The sequence below is a fragment of the Arvicola amphibius genome, chromosome X, assembly GCF_903992535.2.
Source record: "Arvicola amphibius chromosome X, mArvAmp1.2, whole genome shotgun sequence".
NCBI lineage: Eukaryota > Metazoa > Chordata > Mammalia > Rodentia > Cricetidae > Arvicola > Arvicola amphibius.
The window spans coordinates 17,705,272-17,717,328 of NC_052065.1; positions in this window are offsets into that span (position 1 = coordinate 17,705,272).

Consider the following 12,057-nt stretch of genomic DNA (forward strand, 5'->3'; position numbering starts at 1 on the left):
CATGAAAAGTTTGCCAGCTAGTACTAGTAATAGTGTAAATACACAAATATGTGTAATGCAAAGGAGAAATAGACTCTTTAAAAGATACAAGAAGGTAAGTAGAAATTATAGTTTCCTTCTCATGTGTTTAATTTTGGAAATGTTGCTACATGTCTTAGACCCTTAGTATTTTGAGCTTTGAAATGGGAATAAAAATACCCATAGGTAGGATTGTGTTATAAAAGACTAGAAAGGAGCCGGGTTATGGTGGCCCATGCCTTTAATCCCAGCACTTGGGAGGCAGAGGCAGGCAGATCTCCGTGCGTTCGAGGCCAGTCTGGTCTACAAGAGCTAGTTCCAGGACAGTCAGGGCTGTTACACAGAGAAACCCTGTCTCAAAAAATAAAGCAAAGCAAAGAAAAAAAGAACAAATGAAAAGAAAGACTATAAAGGAATGAATTTACAGAAAAGACTAAAAGGGAGCAGCTGGGTAAGGTAGCAAGTTACTCTTCAAAAGAAGAGTTTCCATAGAGTTCAGATTTCCTGAATTCTAAAAGGAATAGCTGATGAGAGATGGCCTACAGCAAAGACTTACTTCAGAAGGGTGGAAATAAACAAAATGGTTGAAGTAGAACGTCCTGGTGGGCCCAGAGAAAGAAAATGAACGACATTTCTGAAATTTTAAGGGGTTAAAGTAGCTTTTAAAAAATCTCTACTACAAATAGATTGAGCTGGAATATGAGGACTAGAGGAGGAACGGATCCAGTCCACAAATATTTTCTGACTGCTGTTTAGAAGGCATACCATACCCTATTCTAGGGCTGGAGACACAGATTCAGAAATATAGCCTCTGTTCTCAATGTTCATAGGCTTTGGGGAAGAAAACATTTGATCGTAGTATAGTATGAAAGTTAAGAACTTGGTGTAGAGGAGTCTTACAAGAATGGTGGGTAGACATCCGAGCTGACACTTGAAATTGCCCAAGAAAAAAAGTGAAGAAATGTTATCGTAAGAGCAGATGGTTCAATTAGTGCAGAATATAGAGAAATCTCTTCATAATTATCAGCTTTTGTGGATGTCAGTATGAGAGGAAATGGGATGTCCCAGAGAATGGTGCTATGAGCTGCCATCAAAGGGGAAGGGTCCAGACCATGGTGGGTGGTGCCATCCCTGGGCTGGTGGTCCTGGCTTCTATAAGAAAGCTGGCTGAGCAAGCTAGGGGAAGGAAACCAGAAAGCAGCATCCCTCCATGGCCTCTGCATCAGTTCCTGTCTCTAGAATCCTGCCCTGTTTGAGTTCCTGTCCTGGCTTCATTTAGTGATGAACAGCAATGTGGAAGTGTAAGCTGAATAAACTCTTTCCTCCCAGCTTGTTTTTTGGTCACGGTGTTTCGGCACAGCAGTAGAAACCCTAAGGCAACATTCATCTTTTTTTGTCGTATGTCTCAGAATTGCATTCCTTTATATGAATGAATGGGTTGGAAAGGAATGCAATATCGAGGGAAAGGGAGGGAGAAGGAATAAATAACACTAAGGAAAAGCAATAGGGAAGCATATTATTTTACATTTCTTAAAAATACATTATATATGGAGACTCACAGACACAGACAGATAGGCAGACAGACAGACACACACACACACAAACGAGTTTAAATAGAGTTTTGTCACTTGGGTTGATAATTCTTGGGGTTGATAACCCCAAGAGCCATAAATGATCTAACAGAAACTTCCGCAGTACCAGGGATGGGAAATGTTCCTCTGAGCCATTGTTCACTGGAGTCCAAGAGGCTCCTAAAACCATGAAGGGTATTGGTATGGCCCTTGGTTGCCTCCCAGAACTTGGAAGTAAAACTCTATTACTGAAAGTTCCACAAACTTTGGACGCAGGATTCGAAAGGATAGAACTGGGACTGACCAACAGATTGTGGGGATCCTAACTCCAAATGCTACATCTAGAAGGCAGCCCCTATAGCTAAAATTCAGGGAGAAAAAATCAAGGAATAAAGGTGGCTGAAGGACAGCAAGACCCAGAGGACAGGGAGGTCGGCTGTGAGATGGTGTCTTCTAGGCAGGACCAGGAACCTCAGTGACAAGAACAGTTGACAGGCCAAAGTATTGGGGAAACATTTACAACCCCCCCACCACACACACACACAGCTGAAGAGTTAGTCATAGCCAAGATATGGGAGGTGGAGAATCAGTTTTCTCTAGGGACGAGCTGAATGATATATTATTTAGTCCCAAGTGGTCAGTCCTTAACATGTAACATACAAACAAAAGTCAATTAACTCTTTAGGAATTTGTGTGTGTGTGTGTGTGTGTGTGTGTGTGTGTGTGTGTGTGTGTGTGTGTGTATACTTGTGTATTAACAATAATTAGAGAAGAAAATGTCATGAATTTGAATTTGAGAGGATCTAGTAATGACACGGGGAAGTTGGAGGGGTGCAGTATAGCAGTTTCCTGTGAGATTAAAATCTTCCATCTTTTCCGGAAGCTCATTAAGACACAGGTTGTTAAAGGGGAGGTGAAACAATAGGATGTTCTAAGGGGAGGGGCAACATCCCATCCTGCAGGGAAGCTCCTTTAACTTGGGAAGTAAACAATGGCTTCAGGAAGTCCCTGAAATGACCAAATTCACCAGAATTCTCTCTCCATGAGCATGTATAAGCTGTAAGTACAGCTAAAAGACTCGCCAACAGAGTTGCCTGGACGAGGCTTAGGCCGGCTGAGCCAAGCTAAGGCCAACCAACTGCCAGGGAGAAGCAGAGAGCAGGAAAACCATGTGGAAGCGGCGCAGACAACTGAAAAGGGCACTTTCCGACCTCTTGCCCTACCTGAAGGCTGCTCAGCGCTCTCTGGTTTCTTGCTTTCATTGCTAGGATAGGCTTCTGATGATGCAGTTGTTGAAACTCTTCGGCTCAACAAACTGAGCTTCGGTGGTAACCTTATTTAGATCTTTTGGTTTTGGTTCCCTATGTGGAGTGAGCTGACATTTGTTCATATCTCCTCCGGAATAGTGTCACCCAACAAAGGTGGGGAGAGAGAGGAGCCGAAGCCATGTAGATACGGAACTCACATACGAAAGTCTCAAATGAGAAACAGATTAAAGAGAGTATCCATATTGTTACATGGCCATAGCACATTTTGTTTATCAATTCATCAGCGGAGGAACCCTCATGCTATCACCTCATATTTACACAGACCACATTGGAGGGAAGAGGGAGAGGTCCCAGATAAACTGACTTCAGAAGGTAAAATCTTAATTAGCCCTTCACCTACCTCCTGGCGCACACAAGGGGCCTCGATGAGAGCATGTGAAGGTGGAGGTGTTGTTAGAGTCTGTTAAGACATGGAGTGAAGAGCAAGCAAGTTTGAGAGGTAAGGAGGGAGTCAACTTCCAAAGAACTTGAATTTTCGAGACTTGCCTATCATGTATTATGGAAAAAGAGCCTCAGGCACAGCTTTCAATACTGAATTCACTCATTAGTTTTGTAACACAAGGCAAGCCAGTGGTGACTTTGCTTTCCTTAGCTTTCTTTTCTAGATCAGTTGTAATTTTGTGGAGTTGTAGTGATCAAATAAATTAAAAGGTATAGCTTTACAGAGTCACAATAAATGGAAGGTATATCCATTGTTATTTTGTGACTTATGGAATTGTCTGTTCAGCCCCCAAAATAGTTATTTTGAGTGTTCCTAGCCATGACTCCTCAAAGTACCATGCAGCATGACTAATAAAAACCCAGAGACAGATATTGGGATTCAAGCTGAAAGATCAGAGAAGCAAAGCAGCCAGCCACTAGAGAGCTCTTACCTCTACAAAAATCTTCAGACTGAATAGAGAATGAGCTCCTGTCTCATCCCGTCTTATATTCCTCTCTAGTGCTGGCATTAAAGGCGTGCACCACCACGGCCCAGCCTCTATGGCTAACTAGTGTAGCTGTTGGGATTAAAGGTGTGTCCCACCACTATCTGGCCTGCATGGCAGACTTGTGTGGCTAGCTTCGCATTCTGGTCTTCAGGCAAGCTTTATTAATTAAAACACAACTAAAATATCACTGTAGCCCCATGTAAGGAGAATTCATTGTTAGGCACACTTACTTGTTTATTTTCTCTCCTGGTGGTGTGTGTGTGTAGCTGAATTCACTGGGCTTTGGGTTGCTGGTGTCCTTCCAGTTGTTAAGTGCTACCAAAACTTGGCATGAGCTAGGAAATCTTCCCCAGCTAATGCACTGACCATTCTTAAATGGGGAATGAATCATACTGGCTACCCTTAGGATGGGGACAGCTGAACGGGGGGGGGGGGCAGTGCTATTTCAACACCTCTTCTTTCTAATCAGCCATACGGTGAACTCCAGAGATGCCCTCAACACCTAGTCATTTTCCTCTGTGCTGGTCGATTTCATAGCAGTAAGTAGCTGGGCTACATGGTCCAGATGCCCTTCTGGGACTTTGGCTCTTCCCCTGTTTTCTAGTATGCTTTTTTTTTTTACACTTAGATAAAATATCATACCCCACCCATTTTAATTTGTGGGTCTGCTAAAGCACCTCTGAATCTGCATATCTTCCTGGAAATGTAAGCGTTAAAAGCATGGCTAGGATTAGCTGCTATTCTCCAGAATCCTGTAACTGTAAATCCCAGTAAACAGGACAAAACAAAAACCAGAGAAAGAGGAGGAGAAGACCTCTTGACCTCACATGTCTATAAATGTCTTAATGTACGTGCAGCTGTCACCTAAACCAGAAAACAAAGGACTTTTCGCTCTTCTCCCAAATGTCAGCCTTGAATCAGTGGCTCTTCTTAAAAACAACCTGGAACAGAGGCAGAATGGACGCTCCACCGGAGGTTATATCTGCAGGCTATGAAAGCGGTAGCTGTCTGAAAGAGGAGCCCAGGGGGCCACACTGTTTTCTGTTCAGGCTCCCGTGAGTGTGTGCTACATCCACGAACCTTTCTTGATGTGGCCCTGGAGCAGCGAATCTGAATGGGATGGGGGACACTGTCTCACATTTGCCACAGTGGCTCGGTAGCTGTTGGCTTTAGCTCTTCCAGAACGACCGAGAAGGCAATAGGCTGCCTACAGTCCACCCTCAGATTTCGAGTGGATTCAGGACAGGGAAGAGGATAAAAACAGAAGCTGCTTGGGTCAGATTAACTCTCAAGCCCAACAAGAAGTAGTATGGGGTAGCATGGAGCAGACATTCTTGGCACTTCCCATTCACTCATACCGCGTGATCATTCTTTCCTCAGAAAGGGAGTCTGTCTCGAAAATATACTCAATATTTGGCCACTTTTCATTCCTTTTCCCACGAGCACTTTGCACCAAGCTACCATTCACCCACTGTAGCCTCAACAACTCATTTTCTTCAAAGCAGCCAGGGAAGGGTAGCTTCCAATTTTCAAGTCACATCAGTTTTCTGTTCCAATCATCGAATACCTCATTCACATTCAAAGTCAAAACCTTTCAGTTGCTTACAAAGCTTGCATGGTTGTTCCCTTCTTAGATCTTAGAATTACTAGTTTGCTGCATGTGTGCTCCCTTTCAACCATACTGGCCTCTTAGCTGGTCCTTGGTCGTGCTGGGCATGCCTCTGCCACCAGGGCCTTTGCATTATCTTTATTTCTACCTGCAAACAATCTACCCCAAGCGCTTAAATGACCTATATCCTTATCTCCTTCAGATCTGAATTATATCCCTTTTCAGTGAATTTTTTTCTTGACTACTCTTTTTAACATTAGAGCTACCTAAGCACCATTTGTCTCTTTTCATGTTTATTTTCTTATTGTACCATTTTTCGTATACTGTACTTATTTCATTAATTTATTAATTGACGATGTCCCCTCTACAATATAGGCTTCATGAGAGCAAGGATTATTTTTATTGTTGTTTTTATAAATCAATGCATAGCCTTTACACAAACCACAAAACCTCACATTAGTAAATAGTCAATAAATATGTTGACTGAATTTTCTTAAGAGACGAACATGGTTCAAGAAACTGTTCTTTTTCCTAGTTACTCTCATTGATAAAACGTGTGTAATAGACTGGATGATTTCTCAAGTTTCATGTATCTCTTTGGCTAAATCTGGAGATCATGGTTAAAAACCACAGTCCCATGAGCCAGATTTCTTGCGTTTCGCCATCTGGTACCTTGAGACAGTTTATTTCACCTCCACGGGCTTCTAAGTTTTCTTATGTGAAAAAATGAAGAGGTTAAAAATAGACCTTGTCTCAAAGAGTTATTCTGGAGATTAAATAAGCTCATCCATATATTTTAATGCACTCAATTAACATTGCTATCGCTTTTATGGTGATCATGAACAAATAGTCTTCCTTAGATGCAAAACTAACTTCAGTGTCTGGTAATTACATTTTAAATATATAGTATATATAAAATAAAAAACAGCCAAACAACAAACTAGCCCGGGGGTTGTATGCAGCTCCTATGCAACTCATATGCATACAGCTGGCCTCTCCTCCTTCCCCCACCCATTGCTAAGGCAGAAGAACAGCTTGTTCTCCTGTAACCTGATGTCCCCACATAAGAGGGAGGGGGAGAGAAGCACTGTGTGATTGCCATGGCCACCCGCTGCATCTCAGCTTTGGTACACAAGCAGGACAAGGGACTTTATTCTCAGTCACTCTCAAAATTGTCCTGAGCACTAGATATTGTAGAATACATGTCATCCAAGTGACAGGGGCCCATCACAGAGGCTGTGCTGGGTGAGCAAAGGATGAGGTTCAAAGCCGTTACAGGTAGACATGACTCTGACAGCTGGCCAGGTCTTTAGGACCGGAGATACATGCGTAGGCTTGTCAGGAAGACAGGTTGTGAAGCCGTTACCAGAATGGAAACTAGAAAAGGTAACAAATGAATAAGCTTACTAAGATGATAAGGTTATTAATGATAGCTTACAGCTCCTGTGAATTTATCATGTACCAGATGCTTTATAAATGTTTTAAATTCGTTTAATTCTCCAGTGAACCCAGTGATCATCAACCTTATGCATTGGAGAAATTGGGGGAAAAAACCAATGACCAGAAAACATTGTGCCAATTGGATTAGTTTCTGACAAAATTTGGTCTTTTAAAAATTTCTCAGATAATTATAGTGTACAGTTAGGATCCATTAGGCTACTAGGATGGAGTGTGTGTGTGTGTGTGTGTGTGTGTGTGTGCGCGCGCGCACGCGCCTGTATTTAACACATTAGAATAATGATTTAGATAGTTTTATTCAGATTATCCATGTTAGAATCAGTACCAGACTTGGTCGATTCATTGTCAATATTCCCCACTGAGGGCTAGAGGAAAAATGAAGCCCAAACCCAATTTCATAAAGACAGGAACACCACGATGAGGCCACATATCGTTTGGGTGAGACTCTGTTTACCATGTAAGCACCTTGGGGCCCAGTCCAGGATGCCACATTCTAGAAACTCTCTCAATTGTTACAGTTCAGGTATTAACAGGCTCAACCTTTCGCAGTGTTTAATGACGAAATGATCACTGTGCCATTCACCCTCCTCAAGTTTCTTCTGCTCATGGAATCCAAAGTTGCCACAGCAGCAGCAACAACATTAGATCATTATTTCTCTACCCATGGTATAGGAATCCACGGAGGTACACATGATGGTATATAAGGTAAACCAAAGAGACTTTCTAACGGACAGCTATGCACTTATCTTGCCATGTAATAAAAATAAATATCGATCTCCAGCACATAACCCATAATTTCATAGATATTAAACAAAGCTAAATTGATTGAAGCATTTTGAAAAGCGGCTTTAAAGAAACATATTAAGCAATTCATCATAATAGATATCGTTGACATAAGAATCTAGCTCCAAAATTCAGAATGAGGTAGATAGATGGTTGGAGAGGAAGGGGCCATTCATTTGTTCTTCCGACATTTATCCACTTAACAAATATTTACTAGATGGCATTTATGTGCCAGGTAACATACGAGGCACGATCAATTATTTAAAAACCAGGAATGATTTATGCATTCTGGTATCTCGTGGCGGCTCTATACAAACAAGCACAGTGTGACTATGTGGAGGGTAGCGCGCAGAGACAGGGATACTGGGGATTTGCAAAGATTTCTGTAAGGCGACTTTAGCTCTATAAATGAGAGAGGAGAGAGGAGCGATGTCAAGCTGAGAGTAGATTGAGCACAGCCCAGAAGTGAGAAGCAGTGGGGTGGAAAAGTGTAATGCTTGGTTGCTGTGGAGAATAAGAGAGAGATGTCTCAATTATGAGAACAACAGCAGCAACAGCAAAAATGGAGAAGGAAGCAGAGAAAATCCTGCAAAGATCTGCTGGGACCAAGAAGAGGGATTTAACTTCTGCTTTTTTTTTTGCAAAGACTTGCTTGTGTATTTTGGAACCAGTGACAATGTCCATAGTCTAGTTCTTTCATTTGGTAGTTGTCTCGCCCTCCCGAGCTTTGTTTTTTCTCACGTGTCAAGTAGGAAAGTCTTTTATAACATTAATTACAGATGGCAGATGATACCTTGTATATTGATCATTCTTCATGGTGCTTAACACACAAGGTAAGCCTTACTTAATGTCTGCTCTTTCCTACGAGATAAGAAAGGGATATATCTTGTGGTTTCCTTCTTTAGAGATGTCAGCAGCATGTTTACAATATGAGCCAGTCTATATTGCTGTCTCATTTCATCTCCATATTCAACGAACTATTAAGGAACATCTGCCATGGAGCAAGACCGTTTACCTATTTTAGTTCGCTTAATTTGCACAAGGGTCCTGATGACAGGGTGACTGTGTGGTGGGGAGCCCATTGAAAAGGGCGGGCTATCATGTTATGCTGCTGTCATTGGAACCATGACACATGAGACTAGAACAGGACCTGCATGATAAACCTAAACAAAATGACTGCTGAAAATAGAAAATTTAATGAGGACGAAAGGTTGCCTGATACAATAGCAGAAGGAAGAATAGCCTTCAAAATGTATTACACATAACCTGTCATATAAGAACTAGGAGAATAAGGTGAATGAGAGCAACAAGTAAAGGACACACAAATGCAAATGCATCATCTCGCAGAATTATCAGATAACTGGTTCAAAGCAGCCATTGTTAAAGTGCCTTAATGCCACGTTAAGAAAAAGGTCAAAACATACTATGGGGGAAAAGAAAATCTAAGAAGAGAAGAAGTTATAAACTGGAAAATAAATCACTGAAAGAATACGTCAGATAGTCTGAGTGAAAAAGCTGCTAGCAAAAGGTGTTAGAGCATATGATTCTATCTATCTAAAAATTTGCAAATGAGGCATGCGAGGATCTTTCTACATTATTTTGTATTTAATTTTTATGGGAGATTCTGTCCATTGGATATATAGTACTATGTGCTTTCTCTCCTCATTCCATTCACTTCAGGTGAATATGTGAATGAATCATTCTCTCAAATTAAAAGTTCAAGTATAAATTTTAAGGGGCTTGAATGTAGCTCAATGTTAGACCATATATTTCCTGTATATAAGGTTTAACCCCAGCATCCAAAATAAGCTTAATTAACTAAAAGGCAACCTATGTCCTAAATACTTAACCACAATAAAGTTCAATCTTTGGTTTGTGAGACTGAGAAAATAATATTTTATAGTCAGTCATTATTTTGTTTTTCTTTGTATAAATGCAAGTAATGGTATAAACTTGTAACATAATTTTTGTTAATATCCAAATAACTGAGAAGTTACCTTTCTGAACAGTTTTGACGTATGGGATCTTAAGTTTCACTGCAGAATTTAATGCAGTGCCAGAACACTAAAATAACTCCATATAATCATCCTTTCAATGATTAGAAATTACTTTATACATATACATGCTTTCACATCTACATCCATTTTAAAAGTACAATAAATGTCTACATGGATTATATTAGAAAAAATACAAATTTTACATTAGCTCCTATTTGGAGCTGAACAGAAGTCCAACATCAATTCCTTAAGAATCCCTTTGTTAGCAGGGCAGTTGTGATGCAGGCCTTTAATCCCAGCACTCAGAGGCAGAGGCAGGGGATCTCTGTGAGTTCGAGGTCAGCTTTGTCTACAAGAGCTAGTTCCAGGACAGGCTCCAAAGCTACAGAGAAACCCTGTCTTGAAAAAAAAAAGAAAGAAAAAGAAAAAAGAAACAGAATCTCTTTGCTATCCATCAACTGTCTGGGATCTTTTTGCTCTACCTGTAAAGAAGTCATGAGGTGGTGAGAAGACATTTAGTGTTGAGTACCAATGACCTAGTGGATATCCATCAGGTATCCCAAGATCCTTAAAGTTCCAAGTCCTGAAAGTTAGTGCCTTATTGTCCCCTTCTGATGGAAGTCAAGAGATTTACGGCACTAGGGGCTGACATTCAAGTTAAAGGTTTATGAGACTGAATTACTAGAAGCCCTGGCACTTAGAAACTATTGTGATCATTGGGTTCAAGCTGCCATCGGCGGCAGCACCAGACAACAGCTGATAATATTACATCTCCTGGGTGGACCTCAGTTATCGCCATCCTCAGTTGCTAGTGCAGATAGCGTTACAGAAATCAGGCCTAGGGGGACAGGATTCTCAGAGCTTAAGGTTTGACACCTTCTGGAAAATCTTCCAGTGACTGCACCGTAATACTAATGATAAAGATGAAAAACCACATAAGAAAGCACGACTGGAGCGAAGCCTTTAACGAAGATTAATGGAATCATACCTGAAAAGAGCATGAGAGGCTAGCTCTTGGCTGAGTCACAAAGGGAGCTGAACGGACTGCTTATGTATACAGAGGCTGCTGTGTACCGAGGGTGTTTGCAGCAATCAAGGTGCTGCCTTTCTCATGCGAATGAAGAGCGGTGCGTGGATGAATCAGGAAAGAACCCCGGCTGCAAATGAGTGATAGTGCTCTCCCCTCGTTTCCCAGCCCTGCAAGCTGGTGAAAGATGGGGCTTTCACCAGCCTCAGAATAGCTTTTCGCGAAAGTGAAGGATTGTGCTGCTACAAATTATGGCCCAGCCTTCATGCAAATAGAGGATTATGCTCATGCTTAGCATCTCAAAGCCCATTCACACAAGGAAAATTTTGTTTTCCTACCAGTCATGCCAGGGCACTTCAGGCAAATGCAGGATTGTGCCTACAACAATACCCATATCTTGATAGAAATGAAGGGTTTTTCTACCAATCGTGGGATAGCACTTCAGTAATAATAATAAACGAAGGGTTATGCCTATAAGAATCATAACTGTGGCCCATCTGTTAATCTCCATGGAGAGAATAAGACCACTACCACAATTTGAGCCCAATTTGAAGCAAGCTCTATTTTTATTGAGTTGATCAGTGACTGCCTCCTAAGTCAGGTTAATGAGAACAGCCCTGAATCCACCTCTTGGGCCTGGTTTAAGGAGTAAAATCACAAATAGTTTTACAGAAGGGAGACAATGGAGCAATAAGGAAATACAAAAAAAACTTAAAGAAAAACATCGTGTGGTTACCCACCATCTGATCAGGGAAGGGTCAGGGAGGGTATTCTCAAAAACAAATTAAGGTCATGGGTCAGGGACGGTCAGTTTCCGGGAAACAGAGAGCAACTCAACTCTCACAGTAAATAGAAACTTATTTTTTAAAACAGGGCATAGTGACTCCTGCCTTAAAATGGCGTCTGTCAGGTTCTTCACATCAAGCGTATGGAAGATTATGTTCTTATCAATCACAGCATACCACTTCATGCAAATGACATATTATGCCTACACTAGTCAGAGAATATCCCACCATTCAAATGATGAATGTGCCTAAACCAATCACAGCACAACCCATCATGCATATGAAGGATTGTGATCCCATTAATCAAGATATAACTTTTTTTTTACAAATGAAGAATAGTGACTGTACCAATCACTACAGAGCTTCATGCAATTTAAGAAATGTTCCTGCATCAATCCAATCATAGCCCTTCATGTATATGAAGGATTGTGACTACACCAATCAAGGCAGAGCTTCATGTATTTTCAAAGATATTCATGCACCAATCAGATTTTATGCAAATTATGGGACTTGATCCCAGCAATCAAGGCACAATCCTTCATGCAAATAAAG